Source organism: Tachyglossus aculeatus, chromosome X1 (genome assembly GCF_015852505.1).
Source record: "Tachyglossus aculeatus isolate mTacAcu1 chromosome X1, mTacAcu1.pri, whole genome shotgun sequence".
Taxonomy (NCBI): Eukaryota; Metazoa; Chordata; class Mammalia; order Monotremata; family Tachyglossidae; genus Tachyglossus; species Tachyglossus aculeatus.
This window is the reverse complement of record NC_052101.1, coordinates 55,513,834-55,539,167: the sequence shown is the minus strand read 5'-3', so window position 1 is coordinate 55,539,167 and position 25,334 is coordinate 55,513,834. Positions and strand designations below refer to the sequence as shown.

The window sequence follows — 25,334 nt, the reverse complement described above, 5'->3', positions numbered from 1 at the left end:
TTACTCACATAATTGTCCCTTTTTGGCATATTTTTGTGATTTATAAATAAGGAAAGGGCTTATTACCCAAGGAATTAAGTCTAGCATTAAGAGGCAGAGGAGAAAAAAGGGAAAAAAGTACAAAAAAGGGAGAAGGAAGTGAAAAGAAAACACGTGACTGTGTCTCTAACTTCTACTGCACTCTCTCAAGTGTTTAATACAATACATAGTACAACACTCAACGAATTATGGTAACCACTCTCTCCTCTCTCCTTTTCCTACCCTGAAGTTTGCTCACCTCCATGAGCCTGTATCTAGACCTGCTCTCAATACCCTGGAATTTGCATGCATCTGCATGCCTGTGTCCATGGCATTCTAATCCTATTCCTTCTCCTACCCTAGTGAATGTCCACATTTCAAAGAATCTCCTTTGGGCTGTGCCTTTATCCGCAGGCATTCTGACCCCTAATCTTCTTCCAACCATGGCACAGGCCACGATCACTGCTTACAAAACCATATTTTATTTCCTCCTCAAAAATCAGGAAGGGGATGATTATGTGGTGGAGACAATCAATGTGAGTGAATTCAGTAATTGTTCCTCACACAACTAAACACATCAGAGCTCAAAAGCAGCAGGAACATCAGAGCAGGGCATTTGTTTCCGTGGGCAGCACCAGACAGTCACTTCTAACCCTGGGCAGATTTTGAAGGACTAGATCCAGTAATTTCCGACATCCCTCCTGTCTGAAACAAGAGGCACCCAGGACCCACCTCCACGAGCCCAAGCCAGGCTTCACCCAGCCATACAGCCTTGTCCAGTGCTGTGATAGTAATTCCACATCTAGTCAGTGATTGGGCTATGAGTGGTGCCGTCCTTTCTGGATGAAAACTGTTCCCGTTATCATTCAGCTCCTTGATCAGAAGCAATATGATGTGGAAGCGGCACATGTAGCTAGTGAAGGAGTGAGGTACAAAACTCAGAAAGCCAAAATATAATAAAAAGCCCACACCCTGCACCCCACAACCAGGAAGTCAGGATCAGAAGAACCACGCTTCCCCAGAAACCCTCTTTTCTAGATTAGGCCAGAGGTGGAACACATAAAGGAGAAATGGTTTTACCCCGCTTGCTGCATTCTTGTCACCTGGTCCTGGGGATGAACTGGGGTGACACAGGGAGAAGGCAAATGGTCGAGAAGGAGAAGGTTCACAGGGAAGAAGGTTCAAGGCAGCAACCCCTCCATCATCATCACCTGCCTTTCCCCAACTCTGCCCAGTCCAGCCCCCCAGCTTTGTGATCCCAGAGGACAGGGGCGGCTGTGTTAGAAGGAGCAGTGGCAACAGCTGTCCAGAGGTACAAGTCAAAAGTACCGAAACATAACAGAGGGGAAGGGGGCCCAGGGGAAGAGGGGACAAGAAAGCAATGGGAGATGGGGAGGGTAATTTGCAGCATTGACTGGTAGCCATTTCGAAAATTAGCGCCATTTTCTACTGCTATGCCAGGAACAAGGCCGAAATTCATGCAGATAAAAACCATAATTAATATTTTTTCCTTATCATTTCATATTGACATTGCTTTGTTATCATGAAGCTAAGTACATTTTGTTTCTCATCATTTTAAAAATATGTATTTATCTTACAGAACCTTTAGAGAAGCAGTGTGGCTCAGTGGAAAGAGCACGGGCTTTGGAGTCAGAGGTCATGGGTTCAAATCCCAGCTCCGCCAACTGTCAGCTGTGTGACTTTGGGCAAGTCACTTAATTTCTTTGTACCTCAGTTACCTCATCTGTAAAATGGGGATTAAAACTGTGAGCCCCCGTGGGACAACCTGATCACCTTGTAACCTCCCCAGCGCTTAGAACAGTGCTTTGCACATAGTAAGCGCTTAACAAATACCCCCATTATTATTATTATTTAGCGGCAAGGGGACAGCCTAGAGGATGTGAGAGGATGAGAAGGAAGCAGAACGATTTCTGCCTCTTCTAGTCTCCTCTTTCCTGAAATGCTGACAGAATCAATCTTCTGACAAGCCTGGATGAGAACCCTGGGAGATGCACAGCAATGAGCCTGCTTTGGGAGGGGCAGGAGGCGAGATGAGGAAACGGGGCTTTCCTTTTGGGGATCCTCGGTTCCCCGTTCATTTCTTCCCCTCCATTACCTGGGTGGAGAGGCATGGGTGGAACGCAGCATCTGGGGCACAGCTTAGGGCCAGGTCAGTCCGAGACCCAGAATCAGAATGGTCTGATGTGGCCTGGGTGGGCTGAAGCCCAGGCAGGCCACAGGTGAAGGGGGGTCAGGGACAACAGGTGGAGGTCAAGGCCGGCAGAAGATGCAAAGGAATTAAGGCAGGTAGTAGATGAAACAGGCAGAAGTCAAGACCAGCCATGGACAAGAAGGAGTCAGTAGGGATAGGCTCATGAGAGAGACTCAGTTGAATGGGCCAGAGGTGGGACCTGAGTAATAGCAAGAGTATTCATTAAGCACTTATTGTGTCCAGAGCACTGTACTCAGCGCTGGGAGAGAATACTTAGGTGGGAATTAGATATGGTCCAGGTCCTCCAGGGGGTTCACAGTCTAAGAGAACTCTTTGTCCAGTTTCAATGCAGATGCCTTGCAGGTGGGGGCCTGATAGGGCTGCATGATAGCCCTTGGAGTGGAGACTCACACTGGAACCATGCCAATGTTGGGGCCTCTGGCAAAGAAGCACGTCAGCCCCTCCAAGACTGCTCACTCCTGGCTGAGGAGTAGCCTGTCTGATACATCTCACCAGTCTGACAACCCCAGGAGAGAGTACCTAGCAATTAGAGTCATACCTTAGTTCTTGGTTGAGCTTTCTCATGCTTCTGTCTTGTCTCGCATGACCAGGGAAGGTTCTGACACTTTGAATTGACTTAACAATAAGCATCTAATCACCCAGAGCCTTGGCAGAAATGTACACTCTCTTCAGTGTTCTGTTCAGGCTCTAGGCTCTAAGACCACCTGCTTGTCAACATGCACAGTTTTTCTCTGCTATTCAGTGTCAAGAGGCTGTTGCCCCCTGGAAAGCAGAACTCTTCCTGACTTTCATAGATCATGTGTCTGAGTCTGTTTCCAGCAGCCAGTCCTTATGAAGTAAAATAATCAGTGAAGTTGTTCAAAGTCCTGAGCTCTGCCTCTAATGAGTTCCCTACAGTAATGCACAAAGAAAATAAATGTAATCCCTTCAGGTGACTCTGGGCTCTGTCCCCAAGCTGGCACATTTGGGGAAATGTTCCAATCTAAATGATTTTCCCTAAGGCAGAATAGGTTTGAAATTCTGATTACTCAAGTTGGTTTGTGTGATCAGAGGAGGGGAGCGGTAAAAGAGAAAGGGAGGGAATTTTGAGTAGACGGCAAAGTAATAGCCCTGCATTTATGACAGTTTAATAATAGAGCTGTCACAATACAAGACTTTGCTAATTGCACAGGAGTTTTCTACCAGATTCCTGAATCCTTATGTGGCTAATTTTACTAAGATGGAAAAAAAGAAAGTGTTACATGGTGCATGGGGGAAGGGGGGAGAAGGAATGAAGGAGGAGAAGGGGAGCTCTCAGTCAAACCAACCTAATATTCCACACTATACTGAAGGATTCCCTGTGACAATAAGGCCAACCCTCCCCTGCCAAAAAGCCAGCAGGCCAGCCCCTATGATCCCCATTCTTGTCCTACAGGTCTCTCATAGCACAGTGGTTTGGAAATCACACAGACTGGCTAGAACCTCTTCCCTATTTTACTCTTAGAAAAGTTAACATTAATGCAGATTAATGGCCTGCCACAGAAACCAAGCTTGAAGCTGACTGGGCTAGTCCAACAGTTAGGATTGATAAGCACGGAATTCTGATGCAGGGCTGAACTGGTCGCAGACACTCTAGAGTGATGTCCAAAGTGGACTGCCTGGGGGGTGGCCCAAAACTGAACTGGCTTCAGGGAACCAAGGGGTTCTACTACTACTTTTCTAACCCTTCATCTCCTGGTTTAGAGATTAAACTACCCCCTCATAGACCCTCCTCTTCACCTTCTCCAGAGCATCAGCTTTTGAGAAATTAGAAAAGGCAGAAGAGGTGATGAGACGGTACAGACATCAGAGCTCTGAGGCCAACTATTGGAAGCCTCAAGCCTAATAATAATAATAATAATAATTAATAATAATGATAATAAATGTGGTATTTGTTAAGTGCTTACTATGTGCCAGGCACTATACAAAGCACTGGGGTAGATACAAGCTAATCAGGTTGGACATAGCTCAGGTTGGACATAGTCACTGTCCCACATAATAATAGTAAGAGTAATAATGATAATAATGGTATTTGTTAAGCGCTTACTATGTGCCAAGCACTGTTCTAAGCACTGGGGTAGATACAAGGTAATTAGGTTGTCCACGTGGGGCTCACAGTCTTAACCTCCATTTTACAGATAAGTGAGGCACAGAGAAGTTCATTCATTCATTCAATTGTATTTATTGAGCACTTACTGTGTGCAGAGCACTGTACTAAGCACTTGGGAAGTACAAGTTGCCAACATATAGAGATGGTCCCTACCCAACAATGGGCTCATAGTCTAGAAGGGGGAGACAAACAACAAAACAAAACATGTAGACGGGTGTCAAAATCGTCAGAACAAATAGAATTAAAGCTATATGCACATCATTAACAAAATAAATAGAATAGTAAATATGTACAAGTAAAATCGATGGAGTAGTAAATCTGTACACACATATATACAGGTGCTCTGGGGAGGGGAAGGAGGTAAGGCAGGGGGGTGGGGAGGGGGAGAGGAAAGAGTGGGTTCAGTCTGGGAAGGCCTCCTGGAGGAGGTGAGCTCTCAGTAGCTTGGCGGATGTGTGGAGGGAGGGCATTCCAGGCTAGGGGAAGGACATGGGCCGGGGGGTTCGACGGCGGGACAGGCAAGAACAAGGTACAGTGAGGAGGTTAGCAGCAGAGGAGCGGAGGGTGCGGGCTGGGCTGTAGAAGGAGAGAAGGGAGGTGAAGTAGGAGGGGGCGAGGGGATGGAGAGCCTTGAAGCCAAGAGTGAGGAGTTTTTGCTTGATTCGTAGGGTGACGGGCAGCCACTGGAGATTTTTGAGGAGGGGAGCAACATGCCCAGAGCGTTTCTGCACAAAGATGATCTGGGCAGCAGAATGAAGTATAGACTGAAGTGGGGAGAGACAGGAGGATGGGAGATCAGAGAGGAGGCTGATGCAGTCATCCAGTCGGGATAGGATGAGAGACTGAATGAGCAAGGTAGCAGTTTGGATGGAGAGGAAAGGGTGGATCTTGGCGATGTTGCGGAGGTGAGACCGGCAAGTTTTGGTGATGGATTGGATGTGTGGGGTGAACGAGAGAGCGGAGTCCAGGATGACACCAAGGTTGCGGGCTTGTGAGACGGGAAGGATGGTAGTGCCGTCTACAGTGATGGGAAAGTCAGGGAGAGGGCAGGGTTTGGGAGGGAAGATAAGGAGTTCAGTCTTGGACATATTGAGTTTTAGATGGTGGGCAGACATCCAGATGGAGATGTCCTGAAGGCAGGAGGAGATATGAGCCTGGAGGGAGGGAGAGAGAGCAGGGGCAGAGATGTAGATTTGGGTGTCACTCCCTCGGCCTCACACCACTTATGTATATATCTGTAATTTATTTATTAAATTAATGTCTGTATCCTCCTCCAAACTGTAAGCTCATTGTGGGCAGGGAACAAAACTCTGTTATATTGTACTCTCCCAAGCATTTACTACAGTGTACAGCACAGAGAAAGCCCTCAGTAAATACAATTGAGTGATAGTATTTCTATGAATCCTAGGTTGCGCAGCTCAAAAGGATGTTTATTAGGTGATTATTCTGTGCTAGGTACTGAAAGTTCAGTTTACAATAAAATAAATTTTTTACACAAAATTCCTCAATGGGCTGTTCCTCTGCTCACTTACTTCCTCACTGCACTGTGTATCCCAGCAGGAAAATAATAATTAATAATAATAATTATGGTATTTGTTAAGCGCTTACTATCTGCCAAGACTGTTCTAAGTGCTAGGGTACATACATGGCAATCAGGTTGCCCCACATGGGGCTCACAGTCTTAATCCCCAGTTTACAGATGAGGTAACTGAGGCACAGAGAACTTAAGCAGCTTGCCCAAGGTCACACAACAGGCAAGTGGCAGAGCCAGGATGGCTAGCAGGAATGAAATACTGCAGAGGGCACTGCACAAACTGCTATCACTATAATCAGTTAGATTACCTTTATAATAGTCATAACCTTTTAGACTGTGAGCCCACTGTTGGGTAGGGACTGTCTCTATATGTTGCCAATTTGTACTTCCCAAGTGCTTAGTACAGTGCTCTGCACACAGTAAGCGCTCAATAAATATGATTGATGATGATGATGATCAGTTCCTTCATACAGGTTCTTGAAGTAGCATGGCATACTGGGTAGAGCACAGACCTGGGAGTCAGAAGGTCATGGGTCTAATCCCAGCTCTATCCCTCATCTGCAGAGTGACCTTGGGCAAGTCACTTCACTTCTCTCTGCCTCAGTTACCTCATCTGTAAAATGGGGATTGAGACTGTGATCCCAATGCAGGACAGGGACTGTGCCAACTCGATTTGCTTGTATCCACCCCAGTGCTTAGTACAGTGCCTGGCACATAGTAAGTACTTAACAAATACCATCATTATTATTATTATTATTATTATTATTGTTATTATTATTGATCCTGAAGCTAGGACCAAGGCTCATGATGATGATAACAATCAATCAATCGTATTTATTGAGCACTTACTGTGTGCAGAGCACTGTACTAAGCGCTTGGGAAGTACAAGGCGGCAACACATAGAGACAGTCCCTACCCAACAGCGGGCTCACAGATAACAGCATTTGTTGAGCACTTACCATGTGCCAGGCACTGTTCTAATGCAGGGGTAGATACAAGATAATCAGGTTAGACACGGTCCCTGTCCCACATGGGGCTCCCGGTTTAAACAGGCTCACCCATCGTTTTCAGCAGAAAAATTCATTCCCATCATCACAATATGGTACAGGAATTACTGTTCTCTTTCCTGGATTGGATTTCTTGAGATTTGCATCTCCAAAGAGGCCAACCAAATGACACAAGGAGCGTTTGTTCTTCCCAAATGAATCACCCTCTGGCTGAAGGACATTTTAGAGGTCTTCTAGACCAAGACTTCATAACACAGAGAACACTTGACTTCCATGCATTGCTACTGAAGTACACTAATCTTGCACATTAGGTTCAAGAAAGCTATCACCTCACATAATTCCAGGAACAGATTTCGACCAGCTCTTTTCAGTCATTCAATCAATGGAATTTATAGACTGCCTACTGTGTGCAGAGCACTGTGGCAAGCATTTGAAGGCATGTTCCCTGCCACCAAGAAGTTTACAGTTTAGAGGAGACAGACATTAAAATGAATTACGGATAGGTACATAAGCGCTATGGGTTGGAGACAACTCGACAGCATAAAACGAGACAAGACATAAGTGCTGTCTAGCTGAGGGTTTGGTGAAATATCCAAATGCTTAAAGGGCACATATCCAAGTGCAAGGGTGTTACATAAGGGAGAGAAAGTAGGGGAAATGAGAGCTCAGTTGGGGAAATCCTCTTGGAGATGTGATTTTAATAAGGCTTTGAAGGTGGATAGAGTGGTCATCTGTCATATATGGAGAGGGAGGGAGTTCCAGGCAAGAAGGGAGACATGGGTTAGGGTCGGTGTCGAGATAAGATAGAAATAAAGTAAGTTGGCATTAGAGGTGCAAAGTGTGTGATCTGGGTTACAGTAGGAAATTGGCGAGGAAAGGTAGGTTGGGGAGAGCTGATTGAGTGCTTTAAGGCTGATGATAAGGACTTCTGTTTTATGCAGAAGTAGATGGGCAGCCACTGGAAACTCTTGAGGAGTGGGGAGATGTGGATTGAACCATTTTTTTTTTAAATGATCTGGAAGGCAGAGTGAAGTAAGGACTGGAGTAGGGAGAGACAGAAGGCAAGGAGGTCAGGAAGGAGGCTGATGCAGTAGTTGAGGTGGGGTAGGATAAGTGGTTGGATCAGTATAGTAGCAGCTTGAATGGAGAGGAAAGGGCAGACTTTAGCCACGTTGTGAAGGTAGAATAGACAGGATTTGTTTTTTCCAAACTTCTGTCTGCCTGTGAGACCTGGACCACATACAGATGCCACTTTCAGCTCCGTGAGCAGTTCCCCCCAGCCTCACTTACGGGCCACACTGGCGTGGCCTATTAGGTAGAGCACTGGCTTGGCAGGCAGAAGGATGGGGATTCTATCTCAGCCCAACCACTTGTCTGCTTGGGCAAGTCACAATTTCTCTGTGCCTCAGTTACCTCATCTGTAAAATGAGGATTAAGACTGTGAGCCCCATGTGGGACAGGGACTGTGTCCAACCTGATTAACTTGTATATACCCAGTGCTTAGTGCAGTGCCTGGTACATAATAAGTGTTTAACAAATATCATAAAAATAGATAAGATCACAAACAATGAAGAGATTGTATTCTCCTTGAGGGCAGGGATCGTGTCTACTAACTATGGAACTGTACTCTCCCAAGCTTCCAGGGCAGCATTCTGCACATATTTAGCATGCAATGATTGCCACTGATTGATTGGTTGATTGCAATAAAGTCAAACTCTGAATATCAATGCTATACTCATCTTAACACAGCTACACTTAGTGGGACATGTGAGAGGAATGAGTGATGGCAGAATACCCAAAGAGAAGCCGAGTGGAGAGCTGAAAGTGGGAAAGTGAAAGAAACAAGGGCAGAGGGAAGCATTTTAAGGACATGGTCAAACAAAGCCTCAGACCCTGCTGTACTCCAGCTGCATATTGGGAGTCAGTCATTGAGACTAGACCAATATGGAGCACTGCCATCAAAGAGGGAGTATCTCTCTTTTATCCAAAGCTTCACAAAGAAAGAGAGAGACAAGGAGGAGGACAAAGGAAAAACAGCATTAGGCTCTGCAAACCTAAAGGACAACAACACAATTGCATGCTCAATTTGGCTGGGACCATGGATCCCACATTGGCCTTTCCCACCACTCACACACTCAATAGGGAACTTCACCATCAGTGGTGTCTTCTTTGAACACAAAGGACAACCGTATGTAATAATAATGATTTATGCTATAATATATATATATGTATATATATAACTATTCTTATAGCATATCAACAGCCACTTTAAAGCTTTCTCTTCCTCTCTTTCAAAGACAATGCTGTCAACATCACATCATCGCATCATTTTATTACCAGAGATTTTCTCCTTGACAACATAAGTGGCATAAGCCTTCCAGGCCACAGTGCTTCTATGGGGTTGAATTCACTCTTCACTTCTTAATTAGGCAATGGCTGCTTTTCAGGACAGGACTCCCAGGCAAGCACTCCACAGTCAACCTATCACAGCAGCCTCTGCTTGCTGACCAAAGCCCAAAGAGTAAACTCAGAGAGAACAGAAACACGGCTCCTCCTGTCTCCAAAGCACTGATCTGACCCTTACATTCTAAAGGATAATGGGAGGACCAATACCCTCTGTCCTCTTGTGATGCAGCTAGTTTAAAAAAAACAGAGAACAAGTGAAGCTGTCACAGATATGAAAAAGGGGGAAATGAGTCAAACTCCATTCAAGACCTTGTCCTTGGTGACCTATTGAAATGCTCTTAAACCACAAGTTTGCAGAACAAGGGGTGACCTTTTCCCTTATACCCGCATTAAGATAAGCAAACACTTTTCTACCTGAGCCTTCTGAACAGACTAGAAAATATTCAGTTTAATCTCTTTATGCTGGTGAGTCCAGGACCAGGTTGTTGGATACAGGGGAGTGGGGCCACTGAGATGGAGGGGTGCATCGGCAGATCAATCAATCAATCGTATTTATTGAGCGCTTCCTGTGTGCACAGCACTGTACTAAGCGCTTGGGAAGTACAGGTTGGCAACATATAGAGATGGTCCCTACCCAACAGTGGGCTCACAGTCTAGAAGGGGGAGACAGAGAACAAAACAAAACATATTAACAAAATAAAATAAATAGAATAGATATGTACAAGTAAAATAAACAAATAAATAGAGTAATAAATACGTACAAACATATATACATATATACAGGTGCTGTGGGGAAGGGAAGGAGGTAAGGCAGGGGGATGGAGAGGGGGATGAGGGGGAGAGGAAGGAGGGGGCTCAGTCTGGGAAGGCCTCCTGGAGGAGGTGAGCTCTCAGTAGGGCCTTGAAGGGAGAAAGAGAGCTAGCTTGGCAGATGTGCGGATAGAGGGCATTCCAGGCCAGGGGGATGACGTGGGCCGGGGGTCAATGGCGGTACAGGCGAGAACGAGGCACGGTGAGGAGATTAGTGGCAGAGGAGCGGAGGGTGCGGGCTGAGCTGTAGAAGGAGAGAAGGGAGGTGAGGTAGGAGGGGGCGAGGTGATGGAGAGCCTTGAAGCCCAGGGTGAGGAGTTTCTGCCTGATGCAAAGGCTGATTGGTAGCCACTGGAGATTTTTGAGGAGGGGAGTAACATGCCCATAGCTATTCTGGACAAAGACAATCCGGGCAGCGGCGTGAAGTATGGATTGAAGTGGGGAGAGACAAGAGGATGGGAGATCGGAGAGGAGGCTGATACAGTAGTCCAGACGGGATAGGATAAGAGCTTGAACGAGCAGGGTAGTGGTTTGAATGGAGAGGAAAGGGTGAATCTTGGCAATGTTGTGGAGCTGAGACCGGCAGGTTTTGGTGACAGCTTGGATGTGAGGGGTGAACGAGAGAGCGGAGTCGAGGATAATAATAATAATAACGTTGGTATTTGTTAAGCGCTTACTATGTGCAAAGCACTGTTCTAAGCACTGGGGTGAACACAAGGAGATGAGGTTCTCCCATGTGGGGCTCACAGTCTTAATTCCCATTTTACAGATGAAGGAACTTGAGAAGTGACTTGCCCGAGGTCACACAGCAAATGTGGGGGAGGCGGGATGACACCAAGGTCACGGGCCTGTGAGACGGGACGGATGGTAGTGCCATCAACAGTGATGGGAAAGTCAGGGAGAGGGCAGGGTTTGGGAGGGAAGACAAGGAGTTCAGTCTTGGACATGTTGAGTTTTAGGTGGCAGGCAGACATCCAGATGGAGATGTCCTGAACGCAGGAGGAGATGTGAGCCTGGAGGGAGGGGGAGAGAGCAGGGGCAGAGATGTAGATTTGGGTGTCATCAGCGTAGAGATGATAGTTGAAGCCGTGGGAGCGAATGAGGTCACCAAGGGAGTGAGTGTTATTGAGTGCTTACTGTATGCAGAGCATTGTACTAAGTGCTTGGAAGAGTATCATGCAACAAATTTGGTAGACATGCTCCCTGCCCACAAGGAGCTTACAGTCTAGAAGAGGAGACAGACTTTAAAATAAATTAAAGTTATGAACAAAGATACTGTGGGACTGAGGATGGGGTAAAATTCGAGTGTTTAAAAGGTACAGATCCAAGTGCATAGGTGATGCAGAAGGAAGAGGGAATAGGAGTGATGAGGGCTTAGCCAGGGAAGGCCTCTTGGAGGAGATGTGTTTTCTATAAGGCTTTGAAGGTGGGGAAAGTGATAGTCTGGTGCATATGGAGGGGTGGGGGGGAGTACCAGGTCAGAGTCAGAACATGGACGACGGATCAGTGGCATGATAGTTGAGGTAGAGGAACAGCGAATAAGTTGGTGTTAGAGGTGCAATGTGTGCAGCCTGGGTTGTAGTAAGAAATTGGAGAGGTAACGTAGGTGGGGGATTGCTGATTGGGTGTTCTTAAATCCAATGGTTATTCTGTTTGATGTAGAATTGGATGAGCAACGCTTGGAGATTCTTGCGGGGTGGGGATATATGGACTGTACCTCCTTTTAGAAAAATGATCTGGGCAGCAGAGTGAAGTACAGTTTGAAGTGGGGAGAGACAGTAATAGAGTATAAATATTCATCCATTACTGCTACCAGAGGTTGCAAATACTAAAATACTTAGGAGGTGCAGAAGTGCTGAAGTGGTAGTAGGGAAGACATAAGGTAAGAAAATTAAAAATTAATCAGAGAAGGCCTCCTGGAGGAGCTGTGATTTTAATCAATCAATCAATTATACCTATTGAGCACTTACCATGTGCACAGCATTGTACTAAGCACTTGAGAGAGTACAATGTAACAGTAGACACATTCTCTACAAACAAGGCGCTTACAGTCTACAGGGATTTTAGATTCTAGATTTTAGAAGGGTTTACATTTGGGAAGTATGTTGGTATGTTGAATGTGAATAAGGACAGAGTTCCAGGAAGAGCAGGAAGAGGGAAGGGCACAAGAAAGAGATTGGCAGCAGGAGAAACAAATATAAGGCTCAGTGAGTAGGTAAACTTGAGAGCAACAAAGAATGAGACCTGTGGTGCAGCAAAACTCCCTCCCCCTTTATATCCAACAGATCACCACTCTTCCCACCTTATTGAAATCACATCTCCTCCAAAAGGCCTTCTCCGACTAAGCCCTCATTTCCCCTGCTCCCTCTCTCTCTTGTGTCACACTTACACTTAAAACAAACAAATAAATTATGGTGTTTGTTAAATGCTTACTCCATGCCAAGCACTGTACTAAGGCTGGGGTGGATACAAGCAAATCAGGTTGGACACAGTCCCTGTCCCACATGGGGCTCACAATCTTTATCCCCATTTTACAGATGAGGTAACTGAGGCATAGAGAAGTGAAGTGACTTGCCTAAGGCCACACAGCAGACAAATGGCAGAGCCAGGATTATAACCCATGACCGTTTGACTCCCAGGCCAGTGCTCTATCCACTATAAAATAAAAAATAATAGCATTTGTTAAGCACTTACTATGTGCCAAGCACTGTTCTAAGTGCTGGGGGGGGGGGAATACATGGGGCTCACCGTCTTCATCCCCATTTTACAGATGAGGTAACTGAGGCATAGAGAAGTTAAGTGACTTGCCCAAAGTCACTCAGCTGATAAGTGGCGGAGCCGAGATAAGAACCCATGACCACTGACTCCCAAGCCCATGCTCTTTCCACTGAGCCACGCTGCTTCTCACTCTGCCACGCTGCTTCCCATTGTACTTGGATTTTACCCTTTATCCACCCCATCCTAAGCCCCACAGCACTTATGTACATATCCATAATTTATTTTAATGTCTGCCTCCCCCTCTAGGCTGTACGTTTCTTGTGAGTAGGGAATGTATCTACCAACTCCTTTGCACTGTACTTTTCCAAGCGCTTAGTACAGTGCTCTGCACAAGGTAAGTGCTCAATAAATACCAGGATTCATTGATTGACTGGGAAAAGTGAGTGGGTAAATAGGAGGGAAAATGCTGAGTGCCTTAAAACCTATGGCCAGGAGTTTCTGCTTGATGTGGAAAGGAATGGGCAGCTATTAGAGGATTCTGAGGAGTGGGGTGATGTGTGCAGGACAGCATTTTATTCATTCATTCAATTGGATTTTAGAAAAATGATCCAGGCAGGAGAGTGGAAATATAGTCCAGAGGGCAGGGAAGTCATCAAGGAAGTTGATGCAGTACTCAAGCCAGGTTATAACAATAATGATGGCATTTGTTAAGCACTTACTATGTGCCAAGCACTGTTCTAAGAGGTGGGGGGATACAAGGTGATCAGGTTGTCCCACGTGGGGCTTATGGTCTTCATCCCCATTTTACAGATGAGGGAACTGAGGCACAGAGAAATGAAGTGACTTGCCCAAGGTCACACAGCTGATAAGTGTCGGAGCCAGGATTAGAACCCATGACCTCTGACTCCCAAGCCCGGGCTCTTTCCACTGAGCCACGCTGCTTCTCTATGCTGTCTAGGTTATGACAAGTGCCTCGACCAGCATGATGGAAAGGAAGGGGTGGATTTTCAAAATATAGTATAGGAGGAACCAGCACTGCCCTCTGGTTTAGTAGTCACGGAAGTGGACAGGCAGAGTGGGGTAGATTATCTAGGGCAGGGCAGCTGTGTGGGTTTTAATTAATCAATCATAGGTATTGAATGCTTACTCTCAGCAGAGCACTGTACTAAATGCTTGGGAGAGTACAATATAACAGAATTATTCTCCTTGGGACTCATAAGGGGATGCCAGAATAATTTTCCTGGATTAGTGCATGGGAGAAAAGACATTTGTGGAAGAAACAAGATGCTTTATTAACAACAGGCTCTCCATCTGACCTTGCTTTGGTGATGTGTTCAAAGGAAACTGTTACACCTACAAGTGTGACTTAGTTAAAATGGGTCTGATCTCCATGCCCCAGCACAAGGTCTGCAGTACCAATTTTCCTGGGCATCTCTGACAATGTTCCTTTCCATTCCATCATTCCCTGGTAATCCCTGATTCTATTTTATTCCTGGTTGCCTAAATCTTCCCTCAAGAAAACAGAAAATCAAAGGTTGAAGGAATAATAAATCTCATTAAGATGCACAGAGTAAGTCCATAGCCAAAGAGCACCAGCAGATAGCATATTTTAAGTGGAACCCACCAAACCCTTTGAAGAGAATCTCTTAGCTTTGTGCTAGGATGTAGAAATGGTCTCAATACAGATAATACATCAAAACCAATCTCCTCTGAAAGAGAAATATCAGTAGAACTCAACCGTTTGAAGAAAATTTTAAAAAGAATGAAAAATATGTCTTTTGAATAGATTTTGCCTTGTCAAGCAAAACGTCAGCGAAATAAGTCAAAGCTAAAATTTCTTCCTGCCCAGAAGTAAACCCAGAACAGTCTTTGGGAGAAAAGGGGAAATCTATGTCCCACTTATTAAATCGTTTTAAAATGTATGTGGCTCTTAGGCAGGTCCAAACTTTATCCAGAGCACTTTGAAAGTTTAAATAATCACTAAATCTTTCTTCCTCACTTTTCTGAGAAAACCACTAGGGAGCAGTATGATCTTTCATTTGACAGTGGGCTGGCTCATAGACAGATCGCTATCAGTCCTACACAAAGATGTAGCCCCCGTGCATTTGTTTTATTGTCAAATAAAAGCACGAGGAGACATCAGGCCTCCTGCAATCACCTTTTAAACCACCGACAAAGAATCTACATACTCTTATAAATGGCTTCCAATACGTGCTTGGCACATAGTAAGCGCTTAACAAATAACATCATCATTATTATTATAAGTCCTAAAAACCAGTTCAGGACCTGAGTTTGGGGAACAAAATAAGAATGGACAAGATCTCATGGTAAAAGAGGCTACTGTGGGAAGCACAGTGAGTTTGAGCTTTGTGGTGGGATGCTGCCCAATTCAGTAACCAAACGTTCTTGATGAAGTGCAAGGATCTGTTTGGAAATCAATTCTCACCATTGGACAAAATTGTTATGCAGTCCCAAGAAGATAGGGCTTTAAATGTCATCTGGTGTATGACTATCATTTGGCTGAATCGATATTACTCTGCTCCTGTTGAGCAGTAAATAGGCTGAAAATGCAGCCTCTGTTTGTTTAGAAATCTCCACTACCCCAGCTGCTGGTCCAGTGGAAAGAACACGCCCTTAGTAATCAGGAAACCTGGGTCCTAAGCTAGACTTTTCAAGGAGGGAAATGCCTCCTGGGGCTAGGATTTCAGTGCTGAAGGTTTCCAAATGAAGAATCATTTAGCAGTCTACAAGGTGGACAGGCTCAGCATGAGACCTGAAAAATAGCACTGCTAACCTGGGTGGTGAAGACCTCAGCATCCCAAGGCAATTGCCTGCTTGATTATGAGGCTAAGACACACAGCATTCGCACTATCCCGTGGTCATTTCAGCTGTAAATGGGTTCTGCATTAAAAAAACCCCCAACTTTCTGTACCCTTCACAATGTGCTGTTCCCGTGCTCACCTACTTGCTTGGGGCATTCTGTGCCCCAGCAGGAATCCATAGGACAGCCACAAGAGAGTATGAGTGGCGCTGTGTAAACCACTTCTAGTAGTAGCAATAGCATGTATTATGTGCTTACTATGTGCAGAGCACTGTACTAAGAACTGGGAGAGAACACACAGGTGGGGATTAGACACAGTCCCTGTCCCTTGGAGGGCTCACAGTCTAAGAAAAAATGGGGAGAAGAGATTGGAGAGACACATATCAGGAATGATGGAACATTAAAATACAATGCAAAAAAATACACAAAATAAGTTCAAAGTCTTGGTGGGGATGGAGGAGTCTGAGAGTGAACAGGAACACCTTTTATCCCTGATCCAGTGCATGGAGTATACTGGTAGGGGGACTTTTGAGAGAGGGAGGGAAGGCGACTGTTACCACGGTGCTTTACTGGGTGGAGATGGAGGGGTCCAAGAGTAGGCGGGAACAGCTTTTATCTCTGGCCAGGCATTGTAATCCAGTCCTTTGTGCAGTCTCAAGACCAAGGCTGTATCAATCATTCTCCACAGGAGACTCAGTTCATCAGCTATTTTCACCATTGTGGTTTGCTAGCATTTTGCAAAATGGCTATGGGGTCAGAACTTTTCAATGAGGTTGTACCTGAGCTGTACCCTGTGAGGAATGAGCTAAAAATTGTTCAGGAAAAGCCAGTTGGCCAAAAACAAGGAAAATTCTACCAAGGAAAATTCTGCACACTGGACAACTGCCATTATGTGAATGTAAAAGGAATTCCCTTTCTGGTAGGGAAGGCTAAGAGGATGGGGGTAGCTCAGCTGTAGTATCTGAGCCACCTGGGATCTTTTGGCTCTCACAAATAACAGTCCTGAAGGACTGGATCACCTTGATCAGCCTGGATTATTATTATTATTATTATTATTATTATTATTATTATTATTATTATTATTATTACATTTATCTTTTTAAGCAGTTACTATTTTCCAAGCACTATTCTTAGCCAAGCACTATACTGGGGTAGATACAAGATCACTTCCCTGGCTTTATTGGAGCCCTCTTTGCCCTCCCCGGCAGAAAGGGGTATGTTTCCATATTCAAAGGCATCATGTTCTTTTCAAAGATCACAGAATCAGTCAATCAATTAATCAATCGATGGTATTTACTGAGTGCTTACTGTGTGCAGAGCACTGTACTAAACACCGCTCACTCTCCACTGGTTCCTTCCCCTCTGCCTTCAAACATGCCCATGTCTCTCCCATCCTAAAAAACCCTCTCTTGACCCCACCTCACCTTCTAGTTATCGCCCCATCTCCCTCCTACCATTCCTTTCCAAACTCTTTGAACGAGTTGTCTACACGCGCTGCCTCGAATTCCTCAACACCAACTCTCTCCTCGACCCCCTCCAGTCTGGCTTCTGTCCCCTACATTCCACAGAAACTGCCCTCTCAAAGGTCACCAATGACCTCCTGCTTGCCAAATCCAACGGCTCCTACTCTATCCTAATCCTCCTCGACCTCTCAGCTGCCTTCGACACTGTGGACCACCCCCTTCTCCTCAACACGCTATCCGACCTTGGCTTCACAGACTCTGTCCTCTCCTGGTTCTCCTCATCTCTCCGGTCATTCATTCTCAGTCTCTTTTGCAGGCTCCTCCTCCCGCTCCCATCCCCTTACTGTGGGGGTTCCCCAAGGTTCAGTTCTTGGTCCCCTTCTGTTCTCGATCTACACTCACTCCCTTGGTGACCTCATTCGCTCCCACGGCTTCAACTATCATCTCTATGCTGATGACACCCAGATCTACATCTCTGCCCCTGCTCTCTCCCCCTCCCTCCAGGCTCGCATTTCCTCCTGCCTTCAGGACATCTCCATCTGGATGTCTGCCCGCCACCTAAAACTCAACATGTCCAAGACTGAACTCCTTGTCTTCCCTCCCAAACCCTGCCCTCTCCCTGACTTTCCCATCACTGTTGACGGCACTACCATTCTTCCCGTCTCAAAAGCCCGCAATCTTGGTGTCATCCTCGACTCCGCTCTCTCATGCACCCCTCACATCCAAGCCGTCACCAAAACCTGCCGGTCTCAGCTCCACAACATTGCCAAGATCTGCCCTTTCCTCTCCATCCAAACCGCTACCCTGCTCATTCAAGCTCTCAGCCTATCCCGTCTGGACTACTGCATCAGCCTTCTCTCTGATCTCCCATCCTCGTGTCTCTCCCCACTTCAATCCATACTTCATGCTGCTGCCCGGATTGTCTTTGTCCAGAAACGCTCTGGGCATGTTACTCCCCTCCTCAAAAATCTCCAGTGGCTACCAATCAATCTGCGCATCAGGCAGAAACTCCTCACCCTGGGCTTCAAGGCTCTCCATCACCTCGCCCCCTCCTGCCTCACCTCCCTTCTCTCCTTCTACAGCCCAGCCCGCACCCTCCGCTCCTCTGCCGCTAATCTCCTCACCATGCCTCGTTATCACGTGTCCCGCCGTCGAACCCCGGCCCACGTCATCCCCCTGGCCTGGAATGCCCTCCCTACACACATCCGCCAAGCTTGCTCTCTTCCTCCCTCCAAGGCCCTACTGAGAGCTCACCTCCTCCAGGAGGCCTTCCCAGACTGAGCCCCCTCCTTCCTCTCCCCCTCACCCCCGCATCCCCCATCTTACCTCCTTCCCTTCCCCATAGAACCTGTATATATGTTTATATGTTTGTACATATTTATTACTCTATTTATGGATTTATTTATTTTACTTGTACATATCTATTCTATTTATTTTATTTTGTTAATATGTTTGGTTTTGTTCTCTGTCTCCCCCTTCTAGACTGTGAGCCCACTGTTGGATAGGGACTGTCTCTATATGTTGCCAACTTGTACTTCCCAAGTGCTTAGTACAATGCTCTGCACACAGTAAGTGCTCAATAAATACGATTGATTCATTCATTCATTCATTCATTGGCACCTTTAAAATTGATGGCCTGCTATTGAGCCAGGATTGGATAATGGGTAGAAGATAGAATCCACTGCAGTCCAATACCTGCTGACACCCAGTTACATTTCATCATCTCTCCTCTTTACCAGGCAGTTCCTTCAGCGGAGTGCAACCCAACTTCCTACCCTAGATCCCTGAGAAGCAGCATGGTCTAATGGAAAGAGCACGGGCCTGGGAGTCAGAGGACCTGGGTTCCAATCCAGGCATTGCCACTTGCCTGCTGTGTGCCCTTAGGAAAGTCACTTAACTTCTCTGTGCCTCAGTTTCTTCATCTGTAAAATGGAGATTCAATACCTGTTCTCCCTCCCCCTTAGACTGTGAACCCTGTGTGGGTCAGGGACTGTGCCCAACCAGATTATCTTGTATCTACTCCAGTGTTTAGTACAGTGTTTGGTCATAGTAAGCACTTAAAAGATGCCACAGTTATTACCATTATGTCCTCAAGCCACACCTCTCTGAAAAAGAAAAGAGCAGCCTGGATGCATACTCCCTTCACATCAGCTCAAACAGCGTATTGATAGTCAGACAATCGGAGCCCTAAAAAGTTCCCAATTGACAAATAACACAAGAATCTTAAAGGAGGTAAGTTGAACTTGCGTAGTAAAGCAGGTTCTATAGATGCCTGCAACATCACCAGCTGTTCTGAAGCCCCCCAGGATCCCTCGTAAAAGAAACCCAATCAATTAAGCTTCCAAGCAGGCAGAGCAGAGATATTACCTTTTAGAGCCCTCCACCGGAGGATAGTCTGTAAGAAGTGCATGCGCCTTCTCGATGGCAGAATGTTTGCCTGGTAGGCAGATCTTCTTATTGCCCAACTGCAGCCACTCTGCAGTTCAGGGTGAACCTTCCGTCTCCTCAGGGCTCTGTCTTCATGAATCTAGTCTGCCTGGTCGGGGACTAACTCTGTATCCACTCAAGAAGAGGCTGGAGTTTTTCCTCTGTTCCTCTCTGCTCTCAAAATAGACAATTAGCATGAATAATTATAGCTCTGATGACAACATCCAGCCACCTTTGAGGAAGGAAAGCATTATAATTAACTCTTTCCTGGGGAAGGGCTTGGATGAGGTTGAAATAGCACAGTCTTTATTTAGTTGCACACAGGGGACGCCTCTCAGCTGCTAAAGAGCTTTCAGGGAAGCTGCTGGGTGTGAAAAGGTTGGACAGCACTCACTTGGCAACCCTTCCATTACCACAGACTTTGTGTACCAATTACCAAATTGCACACAAAGTTGCACAGCAGAACTTGGACCCCAGCATCAAGTTTTCCCTCTATTTGCAGCATATCTACCATGATTTGGAGGGAAGTTTTTCAGAAGTGTAAATCAAGGGGCCATCAATTTCCTTGACACAGTCTCCCAAGAGAGACAATCAATTTGATGTTCTACCTCCCAAAGAGGGTCCAAATCCTAGCCTCAACAACAAGTGCTAATGTTTCCAATGGGTGGAGTGGGAATATGAGTGTGTGCGCGTGTGCGCGCGTGTGTGTGCGTGTGTGTGTGTGTGTGTGTGTGCATGTGTATTGAAAATTGGCAGCAACAAATCCTGGTAGACAAGTGAAACAGATGAGGTAATGAATCCTGTCCCCTTTCGGGGTTGCACCTGGACAGTTTCCAGTACTCTACCAGTCTCAGCTACAGGAGGGAGAGTCAAGCAGAGGCATACCCATTCCATTCCTAGCTTGGGCAGTGGCTAGTGAGTGGAAGGCAATCTTCTAAATGTCAAAACATACTTTTGGGAGAGAGTCAAGGGCAGAGACTCAGGTTCACTGCGTGGAAGGAAGCAGTGATAAACCACTTCTGTATTTTTACCAAGAAAACTCTATGGATACACTACCAAAACGATTGCAGATGGAGAGCGGGGCATTCTGGGAGGGATGTGTTGGTGGTGTCGCTCTGGGTCGGAAATGACTCGATGGAGTAAGACAGGACAAGACTGAACCCTGGCTTTTGGAATTAACTTCCCTCTTGGGAATCAACTGTTTCCCTGCAGGGAAAACTAAGGTCAACTTGCCCTGCAAGACTGAGTTGATAATAAAGGAAGGGCCTTTGAAATGTTTGGTTAAACAACAAGATTGAGGAGGAATAATCATAGCTGAATTATTTTCTGCTCTTTCCAGAGTATCTTTCAACACACAGTAGTTAAGCAGGGTCTCTTCCAGTTGAGACTGTGCCCGACCAGATTGTCTTGTATCTACCCTAGTGCTAAGTACAGTAATTGGTAATTAGTAAGTACTTAGCAAGTACCACTTTTTAAATTATTTTTAATTATTATAATTGAACTGAATGGAAACCTCTGCTGCTGTAAACAGGAAGAATCAACACAGCTAGAATAATCCTTAATACAGTATGAACCTCAGTGTTAGTGTAAGTATAAAACCCTCAGAGACAGGGATGCCAGGGGAAATTTAAGCAATTTCTCAGGGACCTCTAGGTTAAACTGCATTTGATTGGTTTAATGATTGTCATTTATTGAGCACTTACTGTGTGCACTGTACTAAGCACTCAGGAGAGTACAATACAACATAGTTGGCATACGTGATCTATGCCCCAAGGAGTTTGCAATCTAGCAGAAGAGATAGACATGAAAATAAATTAAAGGAAGCAGCAGAGTATAAAGCTGTTTTTTTAAATGGCATTTGTTAAGCGCTTAATATATGCCAGGCACTGTTCTAAGCACTGGAGGAGATACAAAGTAATCAGGTTAGACACAGCCCATGTCCCACAGAGGGCTCACCATCATAATCCTCATTTTACAGATGAGGTAACTGAGGCACAGAGAAGTTAAGTGACTTGCCCAAGCTCACACAGCAGATCCGTGGCAGAGCCAGGATTAGAACCCAAGTCCTTCTGACTCTCAGGCCCCTGCTTTAACCAGAAGGCCATGCCACTTCTCTAAGCAGCTATTTACCTAAGTGCTGTGAGGCTGGGGGTGGGGTGAGTATCAAAGTGCTTAAAGGGTACGGATTGCATAGGAGACCCAAAAGGGAGAGCGATGTTCAGTGGTGTATGTACACACAAAAATTTTTTCTGAATCTTACAGTAGGGTTACTGGAATCTTTGTAATTTAGGATTCTGTAATATTTTTGCGGTATCAATTTGAAGAGCAATTACTAAACAATGGTGTACTATTATTGCTAATTTCTACATGCAAAGCTTGTAGGCTTTATTAGTCAAGTAGAGCTTAGCATTTGAGCAAGAGATTTTGCTGGTGATTGTCTCATAATGTCTGGCAACCAAGGAATCCATGTGCTTAAAAGCCCCATAGGCACTCATTAAGAAAAGGAGGTATAAGGCAATAGGAGGTCAACATCAGCTTCAAAAATAGAAATATAATTGGGTCTCACCCAATAATGAACTAACTTTTCTCAAAGTCCCTAAGCACTATCCATGGATTCATGTAAATTGTGCCAACTTCAACTTTTTTTTTTACATAGTTACTTGGTGTAATTGGTTAGTGACTGATCAATTAACTGGATTTGCTCTCAAACCAGGGAGCTTTTCTTAGTGATATTTAGAGAGAATGGAAAATTCAGTCCCAAGCCCCCATTTCTCCCCAGTCACTGGGGTTTTATTTTCTGAATAATCTAGATCTTGTTAACTTCTTAATTATCTCACCTGTCAATCAATCAGTGGCATTTATTGAGTGAGCACTTACTGTGTGTAGAGATCCTTGCTTGCCCTGTAGGAGCTTACAATCTAGTCAGGGAGGCAGACATTAAAATTAATTACAGATCATCGTCATCAATGGTAATTACTGAACTTGCTGTGTGCAGAGCACTGTACTAAGCCCTTGGGTGAATATAATACAACAGAGTTGGCAGACAAATTCCCTGCCCACAACGAGGTTACAGTCCAGAGAGGGAGACAGACATTGATATAAATAACTTACAATACATGATTTAAAGATATGTACTTAAGTGCTGTGGGGTTGAGGGCGAAGCAAATTTCAAATATCCATAAATCACCGTTTCAGGCAGGAGGGATGTCTGGAGGATTAACAGCCAGAGAGATAAGACCAGGATTCAGTGAGAAGGTTGGCTTTAGAGGACAGGAGTGTGTGAGTTGGGTTACAGAAGTTGAGGAGTGAGGCTAATAAGCAGGTAGAGAGCGATTGAGTGCCTTAAAGCCAAAGGTGCCTAATGGTGAACCTCAATGCTCCTAATATACTATTAGGTTGACTGACAGATATTATTTTTGTAAAGGGGAATATTAAGCTCTTGAGAAAGCCAAAAACAGTGCTAAGTGCTTAGAACAGGGCTCTGTATATAGTAAGTGCTCAATAAATATGATTGATTCTAGGGTCATCATATTTTATTTCAGGCTAAAAGCAGCCTAGAGAGCAGCTTGCTTCTTAATGCTCTCCCAGGGGAGCCTTTACACTTGTGAGAAAGCAAAGTGAAAATGTAAAATGCTCATCCCTGCCACCTGCGCAGCTGAACATCAGAACCCTTGGCCAGGACCTAGATGACCTCACAGACCATATACACAAGTCAATGCCCTGGAACTAGACAATGCATCTGCACTGCTGAAAACCCCGAATCTATCCCATACACCTGTTCTTTGGCTTAAACCTGTTCAATATCAGAGCATTCCAGCCAATAAAGCCCAATCTTCACTTGAGAAAACCAGACAGGAATAGAATGAGTAAAAGTTCAGTTTTTGGTTTTAGGGGATTATCCAATAGCATAATTTCCTTATCTGTCAGTGTCTTTCCCCTCTCAGGGTCTCACCTGGAGTGTTTCCAGTACTCTGCCCATCTCAACTATGGGAGGGAGAGTCAAGCAGAGGCATATCCATTCCATTTCTAGCTTGGGCAGTGGCTAGCTAGTGGAAGGCAATCTGCTACAAGTCAAAACTCACCTGTGCTGGCCAGCAGTGGCATGGGAGAGAGTCGAGGGCGGAGACTCAGGTTTACTGAGTGGAAGGAGGCAGTGGTAAACCACTTCCATATTTTTACTCAAGAAAACATTATGGATACACTACCATAATGGCCCCACCTCCATCTGCAATTGTTCTGGTAGTGTATCCATAATGTTTTCTTGAGTAAAAATATGGAAGTGGGGCGTCCTGGGAGAGATGGGTCCATGGCATCATTATGGGTCGGAGATGACTCGATAGCATAAGACAAGTCAGTGTCTTCCTTCATTTTTTTGGATATGCCACTCACTTCTGCTCCCTTCGATATATCAGCACAAGCCAAAGCCACAGATTTTAAAAAAAATCTCCAAGGCCCATGTTCTTAAAGAATAACCATATCCAGCTTGCTCTTCACTCAAACCAAAAAGGGACTGTTGTTATTTTTTATGATGACCTTATTGACCATGTGGTCCCAACCATGCAGGTGAATGTGGCTGAACAGGACTAACAGACTGTTTCGAAGTTAGCAATGATCCTTTTTCATGCTAGTAGGTTTATCCCGTATTGGACCTGTCTCTGTTTTCAACTCTGCTTCTCTATATCCCTCTTTTCACAAAGCCTTTGCTCTAGGAGAGCACTCTCTGCCTTTTTTTACCTGTCAGAAATGTTGACGCATTTCTTGCTTTGGTGCAAGTGTTTTGTTCTTTTGAAACTCGGAGTCATTTTCATCCAACTAGGCTTAATGATGTCTCTTCGCCAAACCCATCCTCTTGATGGCTGCTCGATAGACAGTGTTTCAGAAAAGTGACCATACAGAAGCAGTGTATCCTAGTGGATAGAGCACGGGCCTAGCAGTCAGAAGGACCTGGATTCTAATCCCAGCTCTGCCACTTCTCTGCTGGGTAAGTCATTTCACTTCTCTGTGCCTCAGTTACCTCATATGTAAAATAGGGTTTAAGATTATGAGCCCCATGTGTTACAGGGACTGTGCCCAACCCGATTAGTTTATATCTACCCCAGTGCTCAGTACAGTGCCTGGCACTTAGTACAGTGCCCTGACTTTCCTGTCACTGTACACGGCACTACCATCCTTCCCGTCTCACAAGCCTGCAAGGTTGGTGTCATCCTCGACTCCGCTCTCTCATCCAATCCATCACCAAAACCTGCCGGTCTCACCTCCACAACATCACCAAGATCCACCCTTTCCTCTCCATCCAAACCTCTATCTTGCTGGTTCAATCTCTCATCCTATCCTGACTGGATTACTGCATCGGCCTCCTCTCTGATCTCCCACCCTCCTGTCTCTCCCTGCTTCAGTCTACACTCTGCTGGCCAGATTATCTTTGTACAGAAATGCTCTGGGAATGTCATTCCCCTCCTCAAAAATCTCCAGAGGTTGCCTGTCAGCCTACTAATCAAAAACTCTTCACTCTCGGCTTCAAGACACTCCATCACCTCGCCCCCTCCTACCTCGCCTCCCTTCCCTCTGCTCCTCTGCCGCTAACCTCCTCACTGTGCCTCGTTCTCGCCTGTCCCGCCATCGACCCCCCGCCCATGTCCTTCCACTAGCCTGGAATGCCCTCCCTCCACACATCCACCAAGCTAGCTCTCTTCCTGCCTTCAAAGCCCTACTGAGAGCTCACCTCCTCCAGGAGGCCTTCCCAAACTGAGCCCCCTTTTTCCTCTCCTC

The 25,334-nt window shown here is 45.5% G+C and overlaps 1 protein-coding gene and 1 non-coding gene across 2 annotated transcripts in view; one reads left to right on the top strand and one right to left on the bottom strand.

Moving 5' to 3' along the window:
- The window catches only part of GRIP2 (glutamate receptor interacting protein 2), a 601,447-nt gene that overhangs the window by 192,287 nt on the left and 383,826 nt on the right, over window positions 1–25,334 (bottom strand). The gene's annotated exons all lie outside the window — the stretch shown is intronic.
- On the top strand, window positions 20,370–20,507 carry LOC119920609. Its single transcript, XR_005448339.1, has one exon. It is a non-coding gene; the product is annotated as a small nucleolar RNA SNORA7 (small nucleolar RNA).